Raw genomic sequence first — 25,459 nt, 5'->3', positions numbered from 1 at the left:
CCCCGGGTAACTGGTTCCTAATCCCAGGTGTCTGCGGTTCCCATGGATATAGTCCCGGAGGCAGGGAACCCGCCGACCATTTCTCCCATGCAAACAGCCCGGATGTATCAACCCTGCAAGGTGCAGGCATCTCAGGGGGGTTTGGGGTGCCTTCTCTGTGCTCCCCCAAATGCCCAGAGCCAGTCAGTCCAGCGGTGGGAAGGGAGCCCTTGTCACTCAAGGTCCCAACTGTCACAGCTGCAGGGACGCGCATCTAGAGACTTTTTTTTTAAATTTCCTGAGACTGCTGTAACAAAGGGCCACAAACGGCATGGCTCAAACCAGACATTTATTCTCTCACATTCTGCAGGCCCGAAGTCCAAGCTCAGGGTGTCACAGGGCCATGCTCCCTCCAGAGGCTCCAGAGGGGGACCCTTCCTGCCTCTTCCAGCTTCTGGGGCTGCAGTGTCCTCAGCTTGTGGCCGCATCACCCCAGTCTCTGCGTCCGTCTTCACGTGGCCTCTCCCTGTGTGTCTGAGTATCAAATCCCACCCCCCCTCCGCTTTCTCCGATAAAGACACCAGCTATTGGGTATAAGGCCCACCCCGAATCCAGGAAGCTCTGTGGGGGGGGGGGGACGGGACGGGGGGGACACGACATGGATATTTGAGGGACAGTATCTGACCTGCTATAACCAGTGGACATTATTTTTGTTTAGGCGAAAAGTACCCAAACTAAAAACGAACACCAGACGATCTTTCCAGAGAACGGTCACCCCCACTTTGCAACCTTTCTTTTATTTCTTCCTGACATTTCCCCTCCCACCCCAGCTACACCGTCATTGCCTCGATGACTTGCTGTTTGCCCTTGTAGAAGCTTCTCAAATCCTTCTTGGTCCAGGGAAGGACGGGAGGGTAGGAAGAAACGTTTAACTCAGTGGATGGTTAAGGTGGTAATCACGTTGCAATAAATAAATGTATCAGACTGACACAGGAACACCTGAGGCTCACACAGGGTTGTGTGTCAATTATGTCTCAATACAAATACATTTTTTTTAACATCTTTATTGGAGTATAATTGCTTTACAATGTTGTGTTAGTTTCTGCTGTATAACAAAGTGAATCAGCTATACGTATACCTACCTGCAATACAAATACATTTTTAAAAAGTAAGTTGAGGGTAAACAGTTGTATTAAAAATTCCTACTTGAGGGAATTCCCTGGCGGTCCAGTGGTTAGGACTCTGACCTTCCACCGCAGGGGGCCCGGGTTCGATCCCTGGTCGGGGAACTAAGATCCCAAAAGCTATGCGGCACAGCAAATGAAATGAAATGAAATAAAAATTCTTACTTGAGATGAATCCACTGAAGGGATTCAAAGACGTTAACTCAATAATCCTAGAGCAGGAACTCTGCTCAGTGGAGCTCTGCCCCCCAGGGGACACTGGGCCATGTCTGGGGACATCTGTGGTTTTCATGGCTGGGGGGCTCCTGGCATCGAGGGGGTGGGAGCAGGGGTGCTGCTGAGCCCCCCACAGTGCCCGGGACGGCCCTCCACAGAGTGACCCGGGGCCCCAGTGTCAGCAGGGCCGAGGGAGAGAATCCCTGTCGTAAATACTGAAGGTGAGGATAGCTTTCAACTGAAAAGATACATATGATGTTTATTGGTCATTTTAAAAACATCAGCTGTAGGTGTGTCTCCCTGCAGCTGTGACAAGTTGAGGCCCCCCTTTTGGGCCAAGGACAGGCTGAGGGCACGAGGGGGCCGTGGCAGCCGCTCCGGGGCATCGCGGGGCCCCCAGGGTCCCTGGTCTGTTGTGAACCTTCCGAATCTGTTGGATTTTTTGCTTCAAAGCCCCGAGTGGGTGGAGGGCATGAGTGCTCGCCTGGGAGCCCAGTTTCCTTCTGAGAAGCAGAATGCAGAGTAACTTCTAAGAGAAGTGCCTGAGGAAGGGGATTACCCTACCGTCACCCCAGAAGAGCTGGTGAAAATCAACAAGAAGCACTTCTGGTTTCTTTCACTGCCTGGGCAGCTTCCTCTGCCGGGCGCTGTGCTCTCAGGCATCTCTGAGATTTAAAACAAAACAAACAAACAAACAAAAAAGTAGATGGTCTATTTTTGAATCCTTCTAGGAGAAGCCCTTGGCAGTTGAGCAGCTGAGCTGAGACCAGCAAGGACGAGAGCTTGGGCAAAGGCACCCAGAGGTGGAGCCGGGAGTCCTGGGCGAGGATGGGCTTGTGCAGAGAACAGGACCCGGTGCCCCACTGACCCCCCCATCCGGCCCTGCTGACATCAGCCGGGGATCCTCTGGGGGGGGGGGGGCTGTCCTGGGCGCTGCGGGGTGTGAAGCAGCATCCCTTCCCCCATCCACTCGATGCCAGGAGCCCCCCAGAGTACCAACCACAGATGTCCCCAGGCACCGCCCAGTGTCCCCTGGGGGCAGAACTACCCTGGGAGAGACCCCTGCCCTAGTGACCCACTCCCCCAACTACACAGACACACACACACACACACACGTGAAGACCTCCCCCGTGTCCTGCATGTAAAGCAGGGCCTTGCTAATGAAAAAGCGCAGAGTCAGGGGTTCTGGAATTTTCCTCCCTCTGTCTCACGGGCGAGCCATGGAACTGCATGTGTCTCCAGAAGCACCAGGGACCCTGCCAGCCGGGTCTGCAAAGCAGCCGTAACACCTTTCTCAGGAGAAAGAAGGGAAATTCAACTTCTGACCCGTAATAAACACTCAGCGAGTGTGATGACCCCAGCCCAGCCCCATCCCCCCACCCAGGCTCCACCCTCCAGGAAACGAGGATCAAGTCAGAAGGGACCTAGGGAGCCAGGCCTCCTCAGCTGTACCCGTGTCAGCCCAGGACCCAAGGCCTTTCCACTCGACCCAGGCCACTCAGCCCCTGATCCTGGAGCCACAGCTGCTACATCTAATAATTCGGGTTTCGTTCAGTTAAAAAATACTTTGGGGACTTCCCTGGCGGTCCAGTGGTTAAGACTCCGTGCTTTCAGTGCAGGGGGCCCAGGTTCCATCCCTGGTCGGGGAACTAAGATCCCACCTACCGTGTGATGCGGCCAAAAAATTTTAAAAAATCATTAAAAAAATCCTTTATTGCTAAAAAAACCCCACTAACCATCATCTGAGCCTTCAGCGAGTCATAACCTTTTTGCTGGTGGAGGGTCCTGCCCCGATGCTGTGGACGGGGCGGCCGTGGCCATTTCTTAAAATAAGACAGCAACGAAGTCTGCCGAATCGGTGGCCTCTTCCTCTCACGAACGGTTTCTCCGTGGTGTCCGATACGGTTTGATGGCATTTTACCCGCAGGAGAACTTCCTTCACAGTTGGAGTCAATGCCCTCAAACCCTTTATCAACTAAGTCTATGTCCTATCCTCAGTCCTTTGTCGTCATTTTGACAGTCTCCACCGCATCCTCGCCAGGAGGAGGTTCTTCCATCTCCAAACCCGCTTCTTTGGACTCAGCACACTCTTTATTCCTTGCGGGAACGTGTCGCCCCAAACCTGCGATTTGTAAAGAACGCGATATCCGTGAAGCGCGGTAAAACGAGGTGTGCCCGTGTTATCACATGTCATATCCATCGTGTTACTTTTATCATCGTTGCCTTAGGTCGGCACCTCCTGCAGTGCTGGGCACCGTCTTTGTCTCGTTTCGTCCTCACCGTGACCCCGAGAGCGATGCCGTGGGCCCTCATGTTACAGACAGGGCATCAGGGTTCAGAGAGCCAGTGGGCCGACATCCAGACCAACGCCCCGAGCCAGGGCCGGAGCTCGCTCAAAATCCCCTCCCTGCACCTCAGCTGGGCCAGAAAGACCGACTCCTCACACCCTCTGAGCAGATGCTGGCTGGCTGTCTTCTAGAACGTTCTAAAATCTTCTAGGAAGTTCTTCTCACCTATACAGCCCATCCTGCAATCAGAATCTGTACCCTCTTTCCCATCCTCACGAGTGAAAGTCAGGATGACCATGATCATGAAAATGATGATAATAATAAGAAAAATAAATCATTCCATTGGAATAGTGATTCACTGCAGGAGGAGGCCCTGGGATGCCTTTGGGGGTCTTGGAAATGTTCTATGTCTTGATGCAGGTCATGGTGACCCAGGTGCACACACTTTTTTTTTTTTTTTTTTTAATTAATAGCTACTCTTTATTTATTTGTTTGTTTGTTTGTTTGTTTTTTTAGCTGTGTTGGGTCTTCGTTTCGTGCGAGGGCCCTCTCCAGTTGCGGCAAGCAGGGGCCACTCTTCATCGTGGTGCGGGGGCCACTCTTCATCGCGATGCGCGGGCCTCCCACCATCGCGGCCCCTCCCGCCGCGGGGCACAGGCTCCAGACGCGCAGGCTCAGCAGCCGTGGCTCACGGGCCCAGCCGCTCCGCGGCATGTGGGATCTTCCCAGATCAGGGCTCAGACCCATGTCCCCCGCATCAGCAGGCAGACTCTCAACCACTGCGCCACCAGGGAAGCCCCGCACACACTTTTTAAATGCATGGTCTGTACATGAGCAATCTGTACACTCTTCTGTAGGCATGTCCTACTTTAATAAAAGAATGTGGCAGGAACTCCCTGGCGGTCCAGTGGTTAGGACTCTGCACTTTCACTGCCGAGGGCCCGGGTTGAGTCCCTGGTCGTGGAACTAAGATCCTGCCAGCTGTGCTGCGTGGCCAAAAAAAAAAAAAAAAAAAAAAGTGCGGCATAATAACAGGTGTCTGAATCCAAGGACCATAGCTTGGTGCCCAGGCCTGGCAAGGCAGTGGGTAAGTGGGTGAGCAGCCCAGTGGCTCCCATGGGACCGTTTTGCAATCTTTTTGGAGGTCAAACTGGGAGGTGGATCAAGTCCTCTATACCTTTAAACTCAGGGTTTACACTTAAGAATTCATCCTCAGGAAAAAAAAAAAGAGAGGCACACACAGAATTCCCTGTGCTTGGATATTTGCTTCATGTGCATTGATTCTCATGGTACAGTGATTTAAGAAGAGGAAAGAATCAGAAACAACCTAAACATCCAATAATGGGCAACAATAGATATACATAGTACTACTACTAATCATAAATTATGGTACATCCACAAAGGTCCTGTTGGTAAATGCAGCATTAGTATCCTGGACGGGACCCCGGAACAGAACAGACATTGTTTGGTGGGGTGGAGTAATGGTGAAATCCAGATAAAGCCTGGAGTTGAATTCAGAGTAATCCAGATAAAGCCTGAAGTTGAATTCAGAGTAAGGCGCCTGGGTCCATTTCTTCATTTTGATGAGATGCCAACCTTTAGAGGAGCTGGCTGAGGGCACGTGCAAACTCTCTGTGCTGTTTTTGTCACTTTTCTGTCCATCTAAAATCATTCCAAAATTAGTTAGAAGGATTTGTGATGGCATGGGAAAACAGTGGTTCCCCCCACAATGTGATAGATAGTAAGCAAATTAAGAAAAATTTTAAAAGCAGGTGATCAAATTGCATGTAGGACCTGAATTTGTAAAAATGAACAGGTATGTGTATATGCCGTGAAAAATCCAGGTGCTGGGATTATGGATGATTTTTGTTACTTTATGTGATTTCTAGATTTGGGAAAATGAAATTGTGTTCCTTTCATGGTCATAAAGAAGAGAAAATATGTATACAGTTGATTCTTGTCATTGGCAGCGGTTCTGGGCCATAAAGTTGCCGCAAACACTGAATTAGTGAACACCGCACCACCGCTCCTGGGGACACACCGGGCCAGGATCCCGTGAGCCTCCGTCACCCCATTGTCACGACCGATCCCCACGCAAACTCGTGTGATGTGCGTTTCTGTTTAAAGGCGCCTTGTCTGATACCAGTTGTTGATTCATTCACGGCGGGGCTGTAACCCTGGCCTGAACGAAGCTCACCTAACACACAGTACTGTCCCCGTGAGTATGACACCGCCCTCCTGCACTTGGGACGCTGGCCAGCACTTCAGCTCTAGGCTGGGGAGCCGTTTTAGAGGCAGACACCCGCCAAAAACTCAAAAATGCCCAAAACGTAGCCCTAAATGGTGAAAAGGACCCTGGTTACCACCCGGTTCCACTTCAGCTGGGAAAATGGTTGTCAGTGACTCGAATGTTTCACTGCTCTGCCTGTGTCATCTAATGACTGCACACTCCCACCCCCAAGTATCAGTCTGGGGGTTACAAATACAATCTAGCCAGTAGGTGAATTCCCAAGTACAGAATCCAAAGGTATCGAGGCTTGACCCTACAGAACACCTCCCGTGGCCCGTTCCCACGCAGGCCTGCTGGCATCCACACGGCAGGCGGGCCCAGCCCTCGCCGGGAGCATGGGCTGGTGGTGAGGTGCCGCCTTTGCGCCCCGACACCCCGGTGCCCCAGCACACTCAGCCCAGCAAAGGTGTGTCTCCCCCACAAGCCCCAGGAGCCCAGTGTTGACCTTTAGCAGGAGCTGGGGTTCCCCCGCCTCAAGGGACTGGGGCAGGAGTGCTCCCTGCCAGATGCCTTACTCTGTGTCTGTGTGTCTCACCCAGCACTTCCTTAAGACAGGGGTCTCACCTGGGGGTGACTCTGCCCCCAGAGGACACTGGGCCCTGCCTGGGGACGTCTGTGGTCATCAGGACTGGGGGGCTGCTGGCATCGAGGGGGTGGGGTCAGGGACACTGCTTCACACCCCGCAGTGCCCAGGACACCCGATGTCAACAGTGCCGGGGGGCAGAAGCCCTGCTTTAGAGAAAGCTGCCCCAGGGACTTCCCTGGAGGTCCAGTGGTTAGGACTCCGAGCTTCCACTGCAGGGGGTGAAGGTTCGATCCCTGGTTGGGGAACTAAGATCCCGCGTGCCACGCGGTGTGGCCAAAAAAAATAGTGAAAGCTGCCCCAGCCATCTCCTTCCTGTGGCTGAGACTCGGCTGGGTCTCCCCCCTCCCGGCCCGCCCCGTGGTCTCTGATGCCAGCCCCCTGGGGCCCAGGGCCACTGAGAAAGGCTCGGTGGCCCTCGGCTCTGGCCCTAGAGTGGCACCAGCAGCATGTCCCTTTGTGTAGGTGGAAAAAACCCCTGTAGGTTTGTGGAAAGAGCTAATGTTTGTGAAGGGAGAGGGGACGGCTCTCCGAGACCAAAGGGGACCTTCAGAGCGGGAGGGAAACAGCCTCTCCCGAGGCAGGCCCCGCAGCTCAGGAAGCCTGGCCTGCATTGGGCAGGGGCTTCTGTTGACCTCCCCACAGCAAGCCCACAGTGGAAAGGGCCCCAAGCAAGGGCCTGCCTAGAACTCGAGGGTGGTCTAGCTGCTGGCCTGTGAAGTGTGGTCAGTGGCCCGGTAGCTGCCGGGGGGTCCCCGCGCCCGGAGCACAGGCTGAGGCATCCATCTGGCCGAGCGGGACGTGTAGCCCCGCGGCAGAGGACAGGCCTCCGTAGCCCGCAGCCTCCTCCTCCACAGACGGGAGGCTGGTGCTGGCCGCGTGGAGGGGACGGGGTTACCGCTCACCTCTCCCTCCTGGCCTTGGTGGGTGCCTCCCCGGGCGCGGCAGTGTGGAGAGTGGGGTGGAGGCTGGCGTCCAGCCCAGCCTCAGGGTCACCCTGACAGCTGGACGTGGCGGCCCCAGGGCCCCTCATTGCTGTGTGCATCAATCATCAGACAGAGACTCGGCTCCGTCCAGGGTTCCGCTTAGAGCAGTGGGTCCCATCCCCCGGAAGGCCAGCGGCTCCAAAGTACCAGAGCCCACCCCGCCCCCGGGGTCCGATCACGGGGACTTCCGTACTTTCCCGGTGACCTCCTGGCCCCAGGCGGCCAGCCTCAGATCCCTCGCCTTCCTGGCCCCGTATACCTGTCACCTCTTCCACCCGGGGTTAATTGCTTTGCCCCGAGATCGCTTTTTCCACCTCTCCCTTTTTGGCCCCGTCAAGTGGCTTCCGTCAAAGCCGAAAACCAGACGTGGAAAAACCCCAAGCGTGACACATCAAGGCTCGGTTCCATTTCAAGGCTTGGGGTCCCCGTGTCCTGAAATGGAATAATACAAGTTCCAGACAAAAACTCAACTCCCCCCTCCCCAGAGAAACACAGTTGTCTCTCCTGAATGGATCGGTTGTGAAGAATAAAGTGAAATCTCCAGAAGCACCCCCGTTCCTTCTCTGGAGGACACGGCCGGTTCCAAACCAAATGCTACATTTTTGGTGACAGCCAAGTATCTCTCTGAGAAAAGCTGGAGCTAATTACGTTAAAAATATTTAACCGTGATTTTTTTTTTTTCCTCTCTCTCTCTCTTTCTAAACAGGGTCAAACAGTGCTGCTTCTTGGAAAAACTGAAAAAGGTATGTAACGTTCTCTCTTACTTCACGAGCTTGGAATCCCTTGTTTTTGAGCAAAGGAACAAACAAGCCAGAGTGTTTTCGTGCGCACATGACACACTGGGAATTGTGTCACCGTGAAACGAGCTCCGGGCTCCCAGCCAGGAAACCTGAGTTCAAATCCCAGGTCCACCTCTGAGAGGCTCTGCCATGTCTGGGCGGGTTCCTTTCATCTCCCTGCAGAGGAAATAACACTCTGTGACTTCCCAAGCGTGGTGCCGGCCGTTGGCGAAGGGGGCTCTCACCAGCAGGTTGGAAATGTGCGCCTTTCCAGGAAGTGGTCCATTTCGTGTAGATTACCTAATCTGCTGGCAACCTTGGTCGCCGGCACCCTCCTACAGCCCTTCCCATTTCCAGGAGCTCAGTGGTCACGCCTGGCTCTGGCCCCCCGCGTCTTCCCCCTCTGTCTCCCCATCAGTCTGGCTAAAGGCCAGGATCGCCCCTCTTCTCAAAGGACCAGTTTCAGTTTCTCTGGCCGCCCTCTGGTTTCTCTGGTCTGCTTCGTTTATCTCCGGCTCTGTCATTTCCTTCCTCCTGCGGCTTTCGCCTGCCCTTCCTGTCCTCGTTCCTTCAGGTGTCACGTCGGGTCGTGGATCTGGGACCTTCCCCAATGCTCCCTCTGCAGCTGTCACTCCCTGCCCCCAACACCCGCATCCCGAAACCGCAGGTTTCAGCAGGTCGCGTTCTCAGACCAGGCGCTTTCCACCTTCTCCTCAGCCCCACTGCTCGTCTGAGCGCGTGTGGTTTAATTTCCACGGGTTCCGTGACCGCTCTGGGAAGGAAAGGGCATCGGGACGCCTTTCTCGGTGGAAGGACGTTGTTGGGAGTATGGCTGAAATGGGATTCTCTTGGGACCCTTTGTGGGGCTCGCTGAGAACATGGAGGGAGGGCTGGTTTGAGGCGGGGGGTGCTTCGCTCTGGACCCCCGGCTTCACTGCTTCGTCTCTGAGCCTCTCTGAACGCCTGCTTCATACAGCTGGAGGGGGGTGGGGTGTGAGGCCCGAGGACACGGGGCGTGATCGGCTGTGAGGTTTGGGGGTCCGGGGTGGAGGTGGCTAGAGCAGGGGCTGAGACGGAATCCCCTGAAGTGGCTCGCTGGGGCCGCCATCACAAAGTACCCACTGACTGGGGGGCTTACAACCACAGAAACGCGTCCTCACGCGGCTCCGGAGGCCGGAAGTCCGAGATCCAGGTGCGGCAGGCCCCCCCTCCCTCTACAGGCTCCGGGGAGGGTCCTCCCTGCCTCTTCTCACCTCTGGTGGTTTCCAGCATCCCTGGCAGCCTTGGCTTGTGGCTGCATCCCCCCAGCCGCTGCCTCCTCTTCACATGGCCTCCCCCGCATGTGCGCGTGTCCCGTTCTCGTGCAGACACCAGTCACTGCGTTTAGGGCCCCACCCCACCCCAGTACGACCTCATCTTAACTAGTGACATCTGCAGTGACCCTATCTCCAAATGAGGCCCCAGGTATCAGGACTTAGGACTTGAATGTGTCTTTGGGGACACACTTTAGCCCACAGCCCTCCTGGCTCTGTGTGCCCTTTGCAGCCAGGAGGTCCCAGAGGGTACCCAGTGCCCGTGGCACTGGGATGGCAGCACCCTGGGCCACAGAGAAGCCAGAGGGCGCTGGGGCTCCCTCCCCGCCTCTGAGGGACCGTGTGCTCTCCCCTCCTCTAGGATCTTCCTTCGGGGCTTCCCCTCAAGGCCTCTGGTTTGGCCAGTGCCGCCCTGGGCACCACCCCCGCGGCAGCGGCCCTGGTAGGGGAGACAGGCTTTCATCCACAGCCCCCACGCGGCTCCGTGAGCAGAGCTAATGCCCCCCTTCGGCCCCGAGCCCCCACGTCAGCCACGCCTGAGCAGGGCCAGAGTCTCCAGCAACCACCCCCGCCAGCACCCTCAGCCCAGGCTTTCATGCTTCCAGGCGCGGGGTGCTCACTCCCTGAGTCCCAAAGGGCTTTGAGCGGTGGCCGCTGATCGGGGTGGCGGCACGGCTGAGTCCCTGGGACCCAGGTCCCTGCCGCAGCCCAGGGTGTGGCTTGGAGCGCTCATTTCACGTCCCGTACCTGCGAGGTGGGGATGAGAACTCCCAGGGGGCCTAAGGGGGCCTGCAGACGCCGACGCAGGCCTGGCCCACGCAGGGCCCCTCGTTAACCGTAGTGCTCACACGTGGAGTCTCACCTCCCTCCTGCCTGCGCTCCTCGGGCCCTGTTGCCCCTGAGGATGCCACACCTCTCCGCTTTGTGCGGCCTGCAAGCGGCCCAGGCAGAGCCGGCCCAGGGTGAGGAAAGCCGGGCACCCGCCCCGGGCGCAGAACTTAAGGGGGCACCGAAAAATGCAGTCATCGCTATGCTGTATCTTAACATAGCAGTATGTCCTAAAAATCAAAATTAATGCCCCCCAAAAAATCCGTGGTCAAGATTAAAAAAAATTTTTTTTTTGGCGGTGCCGCACGGCTTGTGGGATCTTGGTTCCCCGACCAGGGATCGAACCCGCGCCCCCTGCAGTGGAAACTCAGAGTCCTAACCACTGGACCGCCAGGGAAGTCCGAAGATTAGAATTTCAATTAAAGAGGGGATTGCTTTGCCCTAACCCCAGCCCCATCAGATCCTGTCCCTAATGAAAACCTTGACGTGTGATTCGTCATGGATATTTTGCATTCATTTTGACTTCTTAAAAAAAAATATTGCATGAAAGTATGTGATCACGGTGACCGACTTTTCGGTGCCCCTTAGATTCTGTGCCTGAGGCGGGCGCCTTGCCATCCTCACCCCAGCCCGGCTGACGAGAACAGCGGTGACAAAGATGATGATTTGAAACGCAGGTACTCCCCAGTGGTCACCAGATACCCTCATCTTGGTCTTTTCACGCTCTCCATCAGTGGACCACAGGTCCGCAGCCCCTTTTCCTGATAGGGAGGCCAGTACTCAGTTGCTCCTGGTCCCCGGGGACACACACGTGTACAGGGATCACGGCAGAGCCACCCCCGCCAGGCTCAGGTGTCAGGAGAGCGGCTGGGGCTGCGGCCGCGTGGCCTCGTGCTGCGGGGTTAGGTCCACACGCTACAGCACCTGCCAGCGGCGAGGACACAAAGCTCCAGCCCGTGACTTCGGACGGCTCCACCCAGGCCCTGGCCCACTCCCAGGCACCTGGCCGGCCCACTGCTGACCGCCCCTTCCCACTTCCTCATCCCCCGCTGCAGACCCCACTCGGCAGCCCGGCTGGTGTCTATCAGGTGCCTCCTGTGAGCCAGACCCGGCTGCTTGGTCTCATTTTGTCCTGGTAGAAGCCTCGGGGAGCGGGTTTTCTCATCCCCATTTTCTGGTGAGGAAACTGAGGCTTCGCAGCAGAGAGACTCAGCAAGGCCCCGGGCTGGTGGACCACGGGGCCAGGGTTCCAGCTCCTTTCTCTCCACCCACAAGGCACCTGGCGGTCCGTATTAGTCAGGGTTCTCCAGAGGAACAGAGCCAACAGGATGTGTGTACAGAGAGAGAGTTATTTTAAGGAATTGATTATGGAGGCTGCAGGGTGGAGACCCAAGAGCCGACGCCAAAGGCAGTCACTGGAGAATTCCCTTCCTCTCAGGAGAGGCCCTCCACCTCCGCATCCCCCGCAGTCTCATCCAGAAACACCCTCACAGAAGTATGCAAAAGAACAATTGACCACATACATACCTGGGCATCCCATGGCCCAGCCAAACTGACACGTAAAATTAACCATCCCATAGTCTTTTTACTTTTTTTTAAAGACCAGGTTCTATTTTTTATTTTATTTTACTTACTTACTTAACTTACTTACTCATTTATTTATTGGCTGCGTCCGGTCTTAGTTGCGGCACTCAGGATCTTTTGTTGTGGCGCATGGGCTTCAATCTAATTGTGGCGAGTGGGCTCAGTAGTTGTGGCATGCAGGCTTAGTTGCCCCACGGCATGTGGGATCTCAGTTCCCTGACCAGGGATTGAACCAGTGTTCCCTGCATTGGAAGACAGATTCTTTTAATTTTATTTATTTTATTTATTTATTTATTTTTGGCTGCGTTGGGTCTTCATTGCTGCTTGAGGGCTTTTCTCTAGTTGCGGCCAGCGGGGGCTACTCTTCGTTGCAGTGCGTAGGCTTCTCATTGTGGTGGCTTCTCTTGTTGCAGAGCACAGGCTCTAGGCACGTGGGCTTCAGTAGTTGTGGCTTACGGGCTCAGTAGTTGTGGCTCATGGGCTCTAGAGCGCAGGCTCAGTAGTTGTGGCGCACGGGCTTAGTTGCTCCGCGGCATATGGGATCTTCCCGGACCAGGGCTCGAACCAGTGTCCCCTGCATTGGCAGGTGGATTCTTAACCACTGTGCCCCCAGGGAAGCCCTGAAGACGGATTGTTAACCGCTGGACCACCAAGGAAGTCCCAGTCTTTTTTCTTTTTTAAATTTGTTAATGACAAAGTCACAACTTGGCACCAGGTCTATTGACCGCAAGCCCAGGTTCCCTCCCTCCCACCCACCCACCCACCTACACACCAGGTTTGTATTGGTGATGTGTTCTGAGGAAATGGAATTCTGCTTGGCTGAATTGTATTGAATTCTTTAATTCAAAGATAAACTCACCACAGTTCATCTCTTTTCCAATTATTGGGTTTGGGAGAATTTGAGCAGTGGTGATTTTGCCAACTTTTCTCTTAAAAACAAAAAGATGTCGTTTGACCAGTTTCCTGCTGAACAGAGACTAGAATTATCAGAATTTTCTTGGTCGTATAATGCAATGAAAATGGTAAAGAAGTCTCCAAACGTATCTGGGCATCCTATGGCCCAGCCAAACTGACATGTAAAATTAACCATCACATAGTCTCCCAGGCTGCATGGCCCCTTACCCACCTGGATAGGACCCCTCAGAGCCCTCGGGGGCCATCACCACTTTCCCTGAGAGTCAGGATGGGGCCAGCAGTGGGAGTTCAGGGAAAAGCTACAAGCTCAGATATTTGTACAGAAATGTGCACAGCAGCACGATTCACAGCAGCCAAAGGTGGACACAACCCCACTGTCCATCAGTAGATGATGGATACACCCACCGTGTCCCTCCACACACGGGACCATCACGCAGCCACGAAAAGGGGTGCAGCACTGACATTCACTACAACGTGGACGGACCCTGAGAACACGATGCTCAGTGAGAGAAGCCAGACACAGAAGGACACACAGTGTGTGATTCCACTGATGGGAAACGTCCAGAACAGGCAGATCCACAGAGACAGAGAGTTGGTGGTTAGTGGTTGTCAGGGGCTGGGGAGAGGGTGGGAGTAACTGCTGATGGGGATGGGGCTTCTTTTTGGGGTGATGGAATGTTCTGGAATCAGAAAGAGGTGATGATTGCACAGTAATGTGAATGCACTAAATGCCACTGAATTGTACACTTAAAAATGGTTAAAATAGCAAATGTTATGTCACATATATATATTTTTACAATCTTTAAAATTTAATAATGTAATATACCAAAAAACCACTGAGTGAGTGAACACTTTCAATGGTGAATTGTTTGTTTTCTGACTTTCTATCTCAGCAAAGCTGTCAACAGGGAAAAGAGGAGGAAGCACAGAGCATGCTGAGGGGTCGGGGGTGGGCTGTCAGAGCTGTTGAATCACAGCAATTTGTTTTCTTTCCCGTGTTCCCAGCATCTCGTGGCTACGCCGGGGTAACAGGGACAGACGTTGGGAAATGTTCCGCAGGGCAGGCGTGAGCGGTGAAACGCAGGAACAGAATCCGAGTCCTGCCAGGCTCGGTCCCAGCAGGTGCTTGGCATGACAGAACCCTCATCCCCGCCGTGCCTGGTGCGGGACCCATCCGGGTGCAAGTGAGACCCGCCCGGCACATCTGCAGGGAGTGCTGGCGGGGCAGACAGCAAGGGAGGAGGCAGGGCTGTGACAAGGTGGGAAAGTCCTGGACTTTCGCAGCAGGGTCCCAGGTGATTCGTTTTAAAAGGCGGCAAGGAGTGATGAACGGTTTTCTTTCAACATGGCTCTTTGGCTTGGAATTGATGGATCAGCAAACCTCTCTCTTCACTGGTGTGGTTCCTTCCCCACCACAACCTTGGGAGTCACAGTTGGCCACGGCCTGGGGCTGGCTTCTCAAAGCAGGACACGCAGCGGTACCTTCCTAGGGCAGTCATTCTAGTCAAAGACTTTGGGGTCAGGAGGGAGACGTTATTTTTTTTTTAATGTTAGTTTTATATTTTCTATTTGTATTATTTTTACAGTCACATAGATTAATTCAGGAGTGGCAGGCCCAACTGACATGACATCGTAGGAAAAAATGAGGGAACGTCAACAGGCCACATCAGGCCACATCCCCTTCCATCTCCTCCGGACCTGGGTCCTCTCTGCAGGTTGTGCTTCTCTGCTGTATTAGTTAGCGATGCTGCATGACAAATACCCCCAAGCTCCAACCACTTATCATCTCACAGTGAGTCAGGGGTCCAGGCACAGCCTAACTGGGTCCTCTGCTCAGGGTCCCACCAGGCCACCATCCAGGTGTCAGCTGGGTTTCATTCTTACCCAGAGGCTTGACTGGGAGAGAATCTGCTCCAGGGTCCCTCGGGGTGTTGGCAGAATTTGTGGTGCCTGCAGCTGCAGGACTGTCAGCAGCTCCTAGGGGTCACCCACCGCTCCTGGCCACATGCACTTCTTTTTTTTTTTAAGATTTATTTTTATTTATTCATTTGGCTGTGCCAGGTCTTAGTTGCAGCATGTGGGATCCTCGTTGCAGCATGCAGGACCCTTTAGTTGCAGCATGTGGACTCCCACTTGCGGCATTCAGGATCTAGTTCCCAGACCAGGGATTGAACCCGGGCCCCTGGCCTTGGGAGGGCAGAGTCCTACCCACTGGACCACCAGGGAAGTCCCCACATGCACTTCTTAAACACAGTTGCCTGCCTCTTCAGACCAGCAAGGAGGGTCTCTAGGGGCGAGGGCAGAAGTCCGAGCAGCTCTGCCTGGCCTTCTCTGAGAACACACCCACCGGCTGCCCTGCACCAGTCCCTGAGGATCCCATGAGGTCACGTCCGTGCCTTCTGTGCACCTTCTCCACTTCCTGTGCGCAGTGCGGCCCAAGCCACCTCTCCCAAGTCCTGCAGAGACCCTTGAGAGCTGGGCCCCCAGCCCCAAGGCGGCCACAGTTCCCCTTTCCAGCGAGAGCCATGGGAGACCTCGGTGCTTCCTGGGCAGCCCTGCACTTGGCCGCATTTCTGCATTAACAAGAAAGGGCGTTATGGAATTTGGACAGGCGAGAAACGGGATGTCAGTGTGAACAGAACCAGACACTTCATCTCATTGTTAGAAATTCCACGCGGGTCATCGAAACCTCGTCTTGGGGCAGAGGCCGCCGGGAAGCCGAGATTAACTCCCTCTCGCCAGGCGCTTTCTACAGACCCAGTGCTGGTCCCTGCACCCCTGCTGCCTCCTGTGGGTACCTGGGCCCCGAGATCCCTCCTTCCCTCCCTCCCGCTCACTGGGGCTCCTTGGACCCTGGATTGTCAGTGGGGTAGCTGCGGATGGCCCTCTCTGGAAGGTTCCACCGTGCTCCCCAGCCGTGTCCCCAGATGAGGACACAGCCCAGCAACACCTCCGTTGGGGCCGAAATTTGCATCCTGGACCAAGACTGCTGCTTCTCTGCCCCTCCCCCCCCGCCCCGGGTGCTGTGTTTGAAGGTCAGGCTTCCAGCCAAGACACACAAGCGTCAGCACCTGAGTAGCGGGTTCCGTCCAGATGTCATTAGGACGTGCTTTGTTCTAGTGCCAGGCAGCCTGAGCTTTGACCCCAGGGCCCTGTGTCCGCACCTGGTGGGCACCTGGGTCCCCTCGGGAGTTCGGACACGGAGGAGGCACGGCCGGGCCCGGAGGAGGTGCCCAGGAGCCACGTTGGTGGCCTCAGCCCACCCGGGCTTCTCAAGCGAACCCGATGGGACCAAAATAACGTATACATTTCACAGGAAAGAGGCTCCCAGGCTGGCACACTCCTAGGCCGTTCATAAAGGGGTCTCCCCCTGACCCCCGACCCACCCAGCACTGCTGCCACAGCCCAGCCATTCTCTGTGGGGGGCCGTCCTGGGCGCTGCGGGGCGTGGAGCTGCATCCCTGACCCCACCCACTCCATGCCGGGAGCCCCCCAGAGGGAAGACAGAGATGTCTCTAGACATCCCCAGTGTCCCCTGGGGGCAGGATCGCCCCGGTGAGACCCCTTGTTCTAGAGTCTGGTGCCTCACACAGGCGCACCTCTGAAACCGTTCAAGTAATCTCACCATTGGCCCTTTTTTTTTTTTTTTTTTTTAAAAAAAAAAAACATGAGAAATGTCCCTAACTGCAGCTAGCCCTTAGGGAGAGCCTCTCTGGGTCTGTTTGGTTCCAGCACTTTCTAACCACATCAGAGGTGGCGTAACAGATGCTCAGTAACCACCGGTCATTCTGATGCTGGGGTGTTGAGGCTTCAGTCCCCTGGGTGTTGGCCGTCAACCCGGAGCCCAGAGCAAAGAGCTGGAGGCCATGACCCAGGCCCGAGGTCCGTCCGCAGCAGCACGTGTGCCCCGGGCAGGCCGTCCCCACTCTGCAGGGTGGGCCATCCTGGGCACATGCCCGCGAGTGGCATCCACTGCGGACTTCAGGTGCGGCCAGTGCTGTGCCCCTGGCAGCCTGATCCTGGGGGCCTGTCCTGGGAGAGAGACCGGCCCTGGGGACAGAGCGAGTTCCTGGAAGGAGCCTCCTTGGTAGACGCCCTGCACCGCAGACACCAGTCCCTTCCATCCAGGTGGCCCTTTGGTGCCCAGCTTCAGCCACGGACCCCAAAGATGCCCCTGTCCTAGTCCCGGGGCCTGTGAATGTGTCACTTCATATGGCAGAGGGGACTTTGCAGGCAGGATTAAGTTAAGGCCCCTGAGACGGGGATGACCCTGGATTCCCTGGGGGCCCTAGTGTCATCACAGGGTCCTTATATAAGAGGGAGGCGGGAGGGTCAGAGGCAGAGAGAGACGGGAGAGGCTGCGCTGCTGGCTGTGAGGATGCAGGAGGGGCCGCGAGCCAGGGATGCGGCGCCTCTAGAAGCTGGAGGAGGCGGGAACCGCTGCTCCCCTGGAGCCTCTGGAGGAACGAGCCCTGCCCACGTGTAGATTTTGACCCAGAGGACCTAGTCAGACTTCTGACCTCCAGAACCGTGAGATAATCAATGTGTATGTTTTTAAGCCACCAAATTTGTGGTAATTTGTGACAGCAGCCACAGGAAATGCAATGCCAAGGAATGTCCAGGGAGCTGTGTATACCCCAAGAAGGGGTTCTGGTGCAGCCTTGTGCACGGACAGCAGACCAGGGGCTTCTCAGAGAGGGTGACACTTCATGGGGTTTTGCAGAATGTGTAGGAGTTTGTCCAGGCTCAGGTGGGAAGGCCTGGACCTGCCCTCCCCTCTCTCCCAGCCTCCTGCCCTTTGGCTCCAAGCTGCACCCTCACGGGGCCAGGGTGACGGCATTTCCTCAGTGCCGGGAAGCCAAGAATGGGGGTGACACCCTCCACAGGCGCTCGGCGTGCTGGCCCAGCCCAGTGCCCGGCTTGCACACCCTCACATGACTGCAGTCATCCTCCGGGTGCACAGAGAGGGCCCTTTCTTCTGCTCCCGCATCAGCCACACCGTCACCCTCCGTCACCGGGGCTCATTGTCCGACCACCTCCCGGCTCGGGCCAAGGGCGGCCGTTTGCCCTGCAGCTCTGTTTTTCTCGCGCTTGTGGGCACCTCATTCATTCCCCTTTTTCCGGCCTTTTCTAAATATAGCTGCCAAGGGACCCGATTTAGCCTGTGCATAAAAGGACCGGCTGACAGGGAGTCACAAGACGCTGGTCTTGGGGTGGGGTGGGGGAGGGGCGGGGCAAGCCTCCTGCTGGGAAGCGTCTGCCTGGCAAAGACCCAGCTGGTCTTTTACGGGCCCCCACTCCCACCAAAGGTCATGACGCCCAAGGTCACAGAAGCCATCACGTGGCCAGCCCTCCCCACGCCAGGCCAGGGTGGTGACCTCGACCCTGGAGAATCTCGGGCCCAGCAGGGAGGCCCAGATCCCGGAGCCCAGAGCCAGCCCTGGCTGGGGGCGGGCGGGGATGCCCGCTCGGCTCCTGGTTGTTGGGGGGGGGGGGGGTCAAAGAGGTTTTGTCTCCTCCCTCGTAGTAAAGTCCAAATGCCAGTGTGGCGCCCGTGGCCCTCCGCAGGTCCCCTCTGTGTCTGACCCTGCTTGGAGCCAGGGGCGAGGCCAGGAGGCCACCGCATCCCGGATGCTGGGGACACCGCGAGGCACCTGCCCCTCCCTCTGACTTTCTAATGGCGTGTGCACGTTTCTGTAGGGTCTAGAGCAGGTCTCTCCACCTCGGCACTGCTGACATCAGAGCCGGGTCATTCTCTGGGGGGGGGGGGGGGGGCGGCGTCCCTGGTCCCACCCCCTCAATACCAGGAGCCCCCCAGTCATGACAACCACAGATGCCCGAGACATCGCCCCTGATGGAGACCCCCTGTTCTAGGGGCTTCCATGCCATGACTGTGGTGCAAGGGTACCCCCTGGAGGCGTGCAGGTCCGAGGCCTCGTGCACACAGTAGGTGTGTAATCAACCTGCACGTGGGCACAGCCCTCGGTCAGCCAGATCCCCGGGCCCTGCAGGAGGGCAGTTTGTTCTTCAAAGAAGCCCAGAGACTGTTCTCCCAAACCTCATCCCTTTCTGTTTTGCTTTGGGATTGTTTTTCCTCTTTCAACACAGCAGCCCGCCTCCTCTTCTTCTGAACACCATGTACTGGGGGGCGGTTATCCCCGGGGTGGGGGAGAGCCTGCTTTCTCACCCGGGTCTCGTTTGTCCTCCTGTCGAATCTGGCTGGAGGTTTGTGTTTTGGGGCGGGGGGTTGTTTTGTTTCCTTCCTGTTTAATGGCAGGTGGGGATGGGGGTCAGACTGCCGGGCCCTGGGAGGAAAGAATTCAGAAGCTCGGTGAGCTGTAAAGCTACCGGTTCCGGAAGTTTTAAAGCAAAATGAAGGCTGTTTCTGTTCTCTCTGAGGACAAGGAATTGCTGCCTCCCGCCTGCCTCCCCTCCCTTCCCCTCCCCTCCCGAGAGCAGAGCTCTGTGGGCTGGGGATGAGGCCAGGGACGCAGGCTCCCGCTGCCAGCCGCCCCCCTCCCTCTGCAAGGCCACCTTCTTGGGGCTCTGACTCACCCAGCTCGCCGGCCACACAGGCCCCATCCGCCTGGATGAGGAGGCTGTGGAGGAGGGTTTCAGAACCGCCTGGAAGCAGCAGGCTTTCTCTGGGCTGAGATTCACTGAGGCCAACTTCCTGTGCCGTCGGGGGATGAAACGCATGTGGCACTCATGTCCCAGGGAGCAGGAACCACGGGGAGCAAGTTGGCCGCTAATGGAGAAGCTGCCAGAAACTCCTCTGGCTTTAATGCTTTACCTGCGTCTCAGGGCTGTTAAAAAAGAGAATGAGTGTCCTGTCCACGCTCAGCGGAAGGAGTGGGTGCCAGCTGGAATTGTCCCCGGCCCCATGGCCAGCGTCTAGCATGTAGAGTGCTGGGAAGAAGCCAGCCCAACAGTCAGGAGACCCCAGTCGGGCCTCTCCTGGCCATTGTATCAGCTATCCGTGCTGCGTAACAAGCTGTCACAGACCCAGCAGCTTCCAGCTCTCAGTTCTGGAGGTCGGCAGTCGGGCCATGGTGTGGCTGCCCTCTCTGCTCAGGGTCTCACCAGGCTGCAGTCGAAATGCCTCATCTGGAGCTCATTCAGATTGTTCCAGAATTTGGTTCCTTGCAGCTATAGCAGCGGGGTCCCCCCCCCCACTTGCAGCCACCCCCATTTCTTGCCACCCGGCCACCTCCGACTTCAAAGCCAGCAACACAGGGTCTCCCTTGCGTGGAATCCCTTTCACACTCACTCCCCTGATTAGAGCAGGCCCACCAAGGGTATCTATCCCCTCTCTGTCACCTGTGCCACACGACCCGGCCCGGCCCAGAGCTAAATCCCTTCCTATCCTCGGGTCCTGCCCACACTCTAGGGGAGGGGATTGTACAAGGTCACTGGGGGTCATCGTAGAGGCGGGTACAGCCCCAAGGATCCCTTGCTAGATTGCTGGTGAAGGTCGGGTGTGACAAATGCCTTGTCATTGCAAGTGGGCCCCCCAGAGGAGGTAGGACCGGCTGTGCATGGCCCAGGGGGTCACTCCAGGCCACAGGTGAGATCAAGCACGTTAGCCCTGACTCAGGATGGGCCCTGAAACCAACACCACAAAAGAAAAAAGAAAACCCTCATTCCTGTTTCCCGTGATTCTCCTTATCGTCTTTAACAGTAAAATTCAGGGTAGAAGCATTGCTGTGAGGGGTTCTAACCCAGTACTTCTCAACTGAGGGGGCGGTCCTGCCCCCCCGGGGACACGGGGCCATGTCTGGGGACACCTGTGGTGGTCACGACTGGGGGGCTTCTGGCATCAAGTGGTTGGGGGCAGGAATGCTACTCAAACCCCTCAGTGCTCAGGACGGTACCAGTGTCAGCAGTGCCCGGGAGACAGACCCTGAATTAGTCTGTCCTCCTCAGGACATTAGGTGGCCTTTGAGGGACACTCTGTCTCTGAGAGCCAGGGGCTCCCAACCCACCTCATCCCAGGCCTATAGGCTCGTGCTGCTTCTGGAAGTTGCGGCCGCGGCTTCCAGGAGAGCAGTTCGTCTCACACTGAGTCCCCAGGGCTGCAGGTCCACGTTCAGTGCACAGAATTGAGAGCCGGGCCGGAACTGTGCCTGGGTGTCCGCCTGCCGCAGGCAGACCCCACAGCCAGGGAGGGGCCCCCACAGCCAGGGAGGGGTCCCCAGTGGCCCCCCACCCCTGGCTGCACCGCCTCTTGGGCCACCAGAACCAGGAGCTGCTCCTCGAAGGCCCTGCTCACCTCGCCAGCCACATTTTTCACATTCTTTTCCCTTGACGCAGCCCTACCAGCCAACTTTCTCAGAAGCCTCTGTGGCATCCCATTCTTTCTCTTCTGGTAAGAAAGCAGCCTCGGCGGCTCGGGTGGGTGTCAGTGTATCGCGTGGGCTGGGAGTGGCACTCTTCCCAGCTATGAGAGCTATGCGTGGAATTCACGGGGATCGCTGGCATTTTTGCGTCTTGCTGTCACTGCTTCCTGTGCTGCTGGAAAACACCTCTGAGGGCGGAGATGGCATCACAGGCTGAGCAGGGGAGCACGTCTGCTCTCTCCGGCCTCTGAGTCTGCCTGCCAGAGACACGCCCGGCAGGTTGGGGCTTCCCTAGATGCCCGGGGTGTATGCCTGATCCGCTTTCCCCTGAGCCCTGCTGCTCAGGGCTCAGAGCTCCAGGGTTCCGGCAGAGGCCGGGCCCCCCCCCCACCCCCCGCCAGGCCTGCTGTCTCCTTCTTGGCTTTGCCCATGAGGACACGAGGCTCAGCCCGCCCACCCCCAACGAGGTCTCGGGTACCTATCTGCCACGCATTTCCCCCCCCGCCACGCCGCCCCGCAGCCGTGAGCGATCTGGACACACAGTCACGCCGAGTATCTTGGCAAGACACAGAGGCCAAAAGACATCTTAGAGGTCCTGCATCCGGGCCCGTCCTGCCGCCTTAGAGAGCTCCCATTACTCCGTCTGACTTGCCCAGGCGGAAGGAAGCAGGCTCGGCCGCCAGGAAACTCCAAGCCCTGACGTTCACCAGGAACAAGGGGACAGAAACGTGATCTTGCGAAGGCCTGGGGGGGGGGGGGTCCTCTGCGGGGTGCAGAGGTGATGATGCAAAGGTCTCCCAGGCACACACGTGCAGCCCTGTCGTAAGCTGGCAGGACAGTCTGCTCGAGTCCTTGGGGAAAAGTGTCCAGGACTCCGAGAGCCCCAGAGTCACTTACAAACCACCAGACGGGAGGCGCAACGCTGGAAGTCTGCTGTTTTCATCTCACTCGGGGTTTTCTCTGACCCTGGTGGCCACACAGGCCTGCCCCAGTGTTGTCGATGTCCCCAGCGTTCTGCCCCAGTCCTTCTCCAAAGCAAGAAGCCGTGTGAGGGTCCTGGCACCATCCCCCTTGTGTGGAGGCCCTCAGCCCTGGGACCACTGTATGTCTAAACCCTTTGCCAAATGCACTGGGCCATGGAGGATGCAGAGACCGTGCCCCTCACCCTCCGAAGCTTGCCTCTGGGTGCAGGGGGGACAGAGCTATGTGCTGGGACCCGCCCGACTGCCCCTAGATCTGGTCTCCCAGTGAGCCCTGGTTTGGGAATTAGATTCAAACCGTGGCCCAACCTCCACCTGCTGCGTGGTCTCGGGAAGGTTATTAACATACGAACGTCTTCAAGCCTCGGTCTCCTCATCTGTAAAAAATGGGCGCAGAAGTCCCTTCATGATGCCCAACATCGTGGTCCTCCCCAGTAACAGAGACTATGAATGCACTCCATCACCTGCAGGGTACACATGAAGCTTGGCACTCCAGTGCTCTTGTCCACAAGCCAGAGACACACAGCCTATATATTTCTTGGTCCAAGTCAAACAAACCACTGATTTTTCCCATCTTCCACTTTCCTCCTGATTAGGAAAATATATGGCTACCCTTCAACAACAGCAAGATGAGGGCTTTTCTTTATCTTCCTTTTCTTTTAAAAAATGTTTGCTTAAAAATGTTATTCCAGGGCTTCCCTGGTGGCACAGTGGTTGAGAATCTGCCTGCCAATGCAGGGGACGCGGGTTCGAGCCCTGGTCTGGGAAGATCCCACATGCCGCGGAGCAACTAGGCCCGTGAGCCACAATTACTGAGCCTGCGCGTCTGGAGCCTGTGCTCCGCAACAAGAGAGGCCGCGATAGTGAGAGGCCCGCGCACCGCGATGAAGAGTGGCCCCTGCTTGCCGCGGCTAGAGAAAGCCCTCGCACAGAAACGAAGACCCAACACAGCCAAAAATAAATAAAAATAAAAATAAATAAATAAAAAATTAAAAAAAATGTTATTCCATGCACACGATGAAATATTACTCGTGAAAAGGAGCGAAGCACTGACACTACAACGTGGATGGACCTTGAGAACAGAATGCTCAGTGAAGGAAGCCAGACACAGAAGGACACACAGTGTGTGATTCCATTGATGTGAAATGTCTTGTTTCTCTTTAAAATTTCACCTTGGGATGGTTTTAAGCAGAGAAGTCACACTGTGATAAAGGTGATTCAGGGGGCCAGGGTAAAAGATATTTCTGAGAAAGACATCCTGAGAGAAAGACATCAACCCAGTCCCCAAGGAACTGCCAGGCCTTGGGAGAGACAGGCGGACAGGCGTACCAATCACCTGGATGTAACGCAGGTCCCCACACAAGATGTGAACCCACACAGGGAGGCCCAGGATGGCACGTTGCATTACCTTGGGAGCACCCGCACCCAGAGAATGGAGTCAGATGGTGGAAAAGGAGAACTCTGGTCCCTTCAGCCCCTTATGAGGGCACCGATCCCATTCACGAGGGCCCCACCCTCAAGACCTAGGCACCTCCCAAAGGCCCCACCTCTTGATACCGAATAGGGCTTCAACATGCATTTTGGGGGGGGTGGGGGACAAAATATTCAGTCCATAGCAGGCAGGATAGGGGGTGGGGGAAGAATTCCTGACAGAGGGAAGTGAGTGATAAGCTTTGACTTTGTACTTGGTTTGTGAGGCCGCAGGGGCCCCGGGTGGTTTCTGAGTAGGGCAAGGACAGACTCAGGTGCATTTTCAGAAGTCACGCCGGCTGTTGGGAGGAGGGATGGAGGGGGTGGGCGGACGCCCCTGGCTGGGGATGGGGGGAGGGCACAGGAGTCTGCCTGGGGCTGCTGAGGGCTGGACCAAGGAGAAGTCTCCAGGGACAGCTGGCCTGGTCCCCATCACTCTGGCCTTGGACCAGTCGCAGCAGATGGAGAAGTGTACATGTTTTTTCAGATACTGACTTTATTTTTTCTTTTTTCTGTGTGTAAAAATCACACAATTCAAATGAGTGACCTCCTGAAGTAGTACTGAGGACTCCAATCCCTGAAACCCAGTAACCAAACTAGCATAATTTAAAATAGCATCATACAATTTTCAAGGCAGAACCTTAGAGCATCTTCTGTTGGGTGGAGGTAAATATCGAATTAATGGCTCTTGTGATTCTTGTGTGTTTTCAGGGCTGTCCACCTCCTGTTTATTTTTCCATGGGGACTTTAGAATTATTTTATCAAGTTCTTTCCCGTCTTCAACATTTTTGTTTTGTTTTGTTTTTTGCATCTTCTTACATTTCCCGCCTTCTATCTGGGGTCATTTTTCTCTAATATCTTTTTATTTTACCTTTAATAAGGCAGGTCTGCTGGAGACAGAGTCTTCCTGTTTGTCTGAAAATGTCTTTATTTTACCCTAATTCTTTTTTTTTTTTTTTTTAATTAATTATTTTTGTCTGTGTCAGGTCTTAGTTGTGGCACACGGGCTCTTTAGTTGTGGTGCTCGGGCTTAGTTGCCTCGTGGCACGTGGGATCTTAGTTCCACGACCAGGGATCAAACCTGCGTCCCCTGCATTGGATTCTCAACCGCTGGGCCGCCAGGCAAGTCTCATTTTTACTCTAATTCTTGAAGTTGATTTTCACCAGGTCTAGAATTTTCACTGGGTCCATGAAATTGTTGGTTCTTTTTCCTCTGGCAGATTATGTTTGTTTGTTTGTAATTAAGTGATTTTATTGAGGTATAATTCCTTTTCAGTAAAATGAACAGATCTTACATATGCAGTTTGATGAATTTTGACAAGTCTATACACCTGTGTACACTAACACCTCAGTTGAGATAGAGAACACCTCTAATGTCTGTCTTCTTTCACCCTTTGAGAGTCCCACGTGTGGCTTCATCTGTCAGTAGGTTCTTCTTTCCCTTGTGCAGTAGTATTCCATGGTATGAATTACTGCAGTTTGTTTATCCATCCTCCTGTTGACAGGCATTTGGGTTACTTCCAACTTTTGCTGTTACAAATACAGATGTATGAACATCTTGTACAAGTCCTTTTGTGGAAATATGTTTTTATGTATCTTGGGTAAATCCCTGGGAGTGGAATTGCTGGGTCATAGGTTAAGTATGTGTTTAGCCTTATAAGAGTCTGCTAACTCATTTTCCAGGGTGGTTGTACTATCCTATGCTCCCATCAGTAACGTGTGAAA

General features: G+C 55.5%; 1 protein-coding gene across 1 annotated transcript in view; it reads left to right on the top strand.

Annotated features, from left to right (window-relative positions):
* GNG7 (G protein subunit gamma 7) overlaps positions 1-25,459 on the top strand; it is a 155,267-nt gene that overhangs the window by 113,168 nt on the left and 16,640 nt on the right. The window contains exon 3 of the mRNA XM_068537382.1: positions 8,233-8,269. The gene's annotated coding sequence lies outside the window, so the exon portion shown is untranslated. The remainder of the gene's footprint in view (positions 1-8,232; positions 8,270-25,459) is intronic.

The sequence above is a fragment of the Eschrichtius robustus genome, chromosome 2 (genome assembly GCF_028021215.1).
Source record: "Eschrichtius robustus isolate mEscRob2 chromosome 2, mEscRob2.pri, whole genome shotgun sequence".
Taxonomy (NCBI): domain Eukaryota; kingdom Metazoa; phylum Chordata; class Mammalia; order Artiodactyla; family Eschrichtiidae; genus Eschrichtius; species Eschrichtius robustus.
Note: the sequence above shows the minus strand (reverse complement) of the source record. Positions and strands in the feature narration are given on the sequence as shown.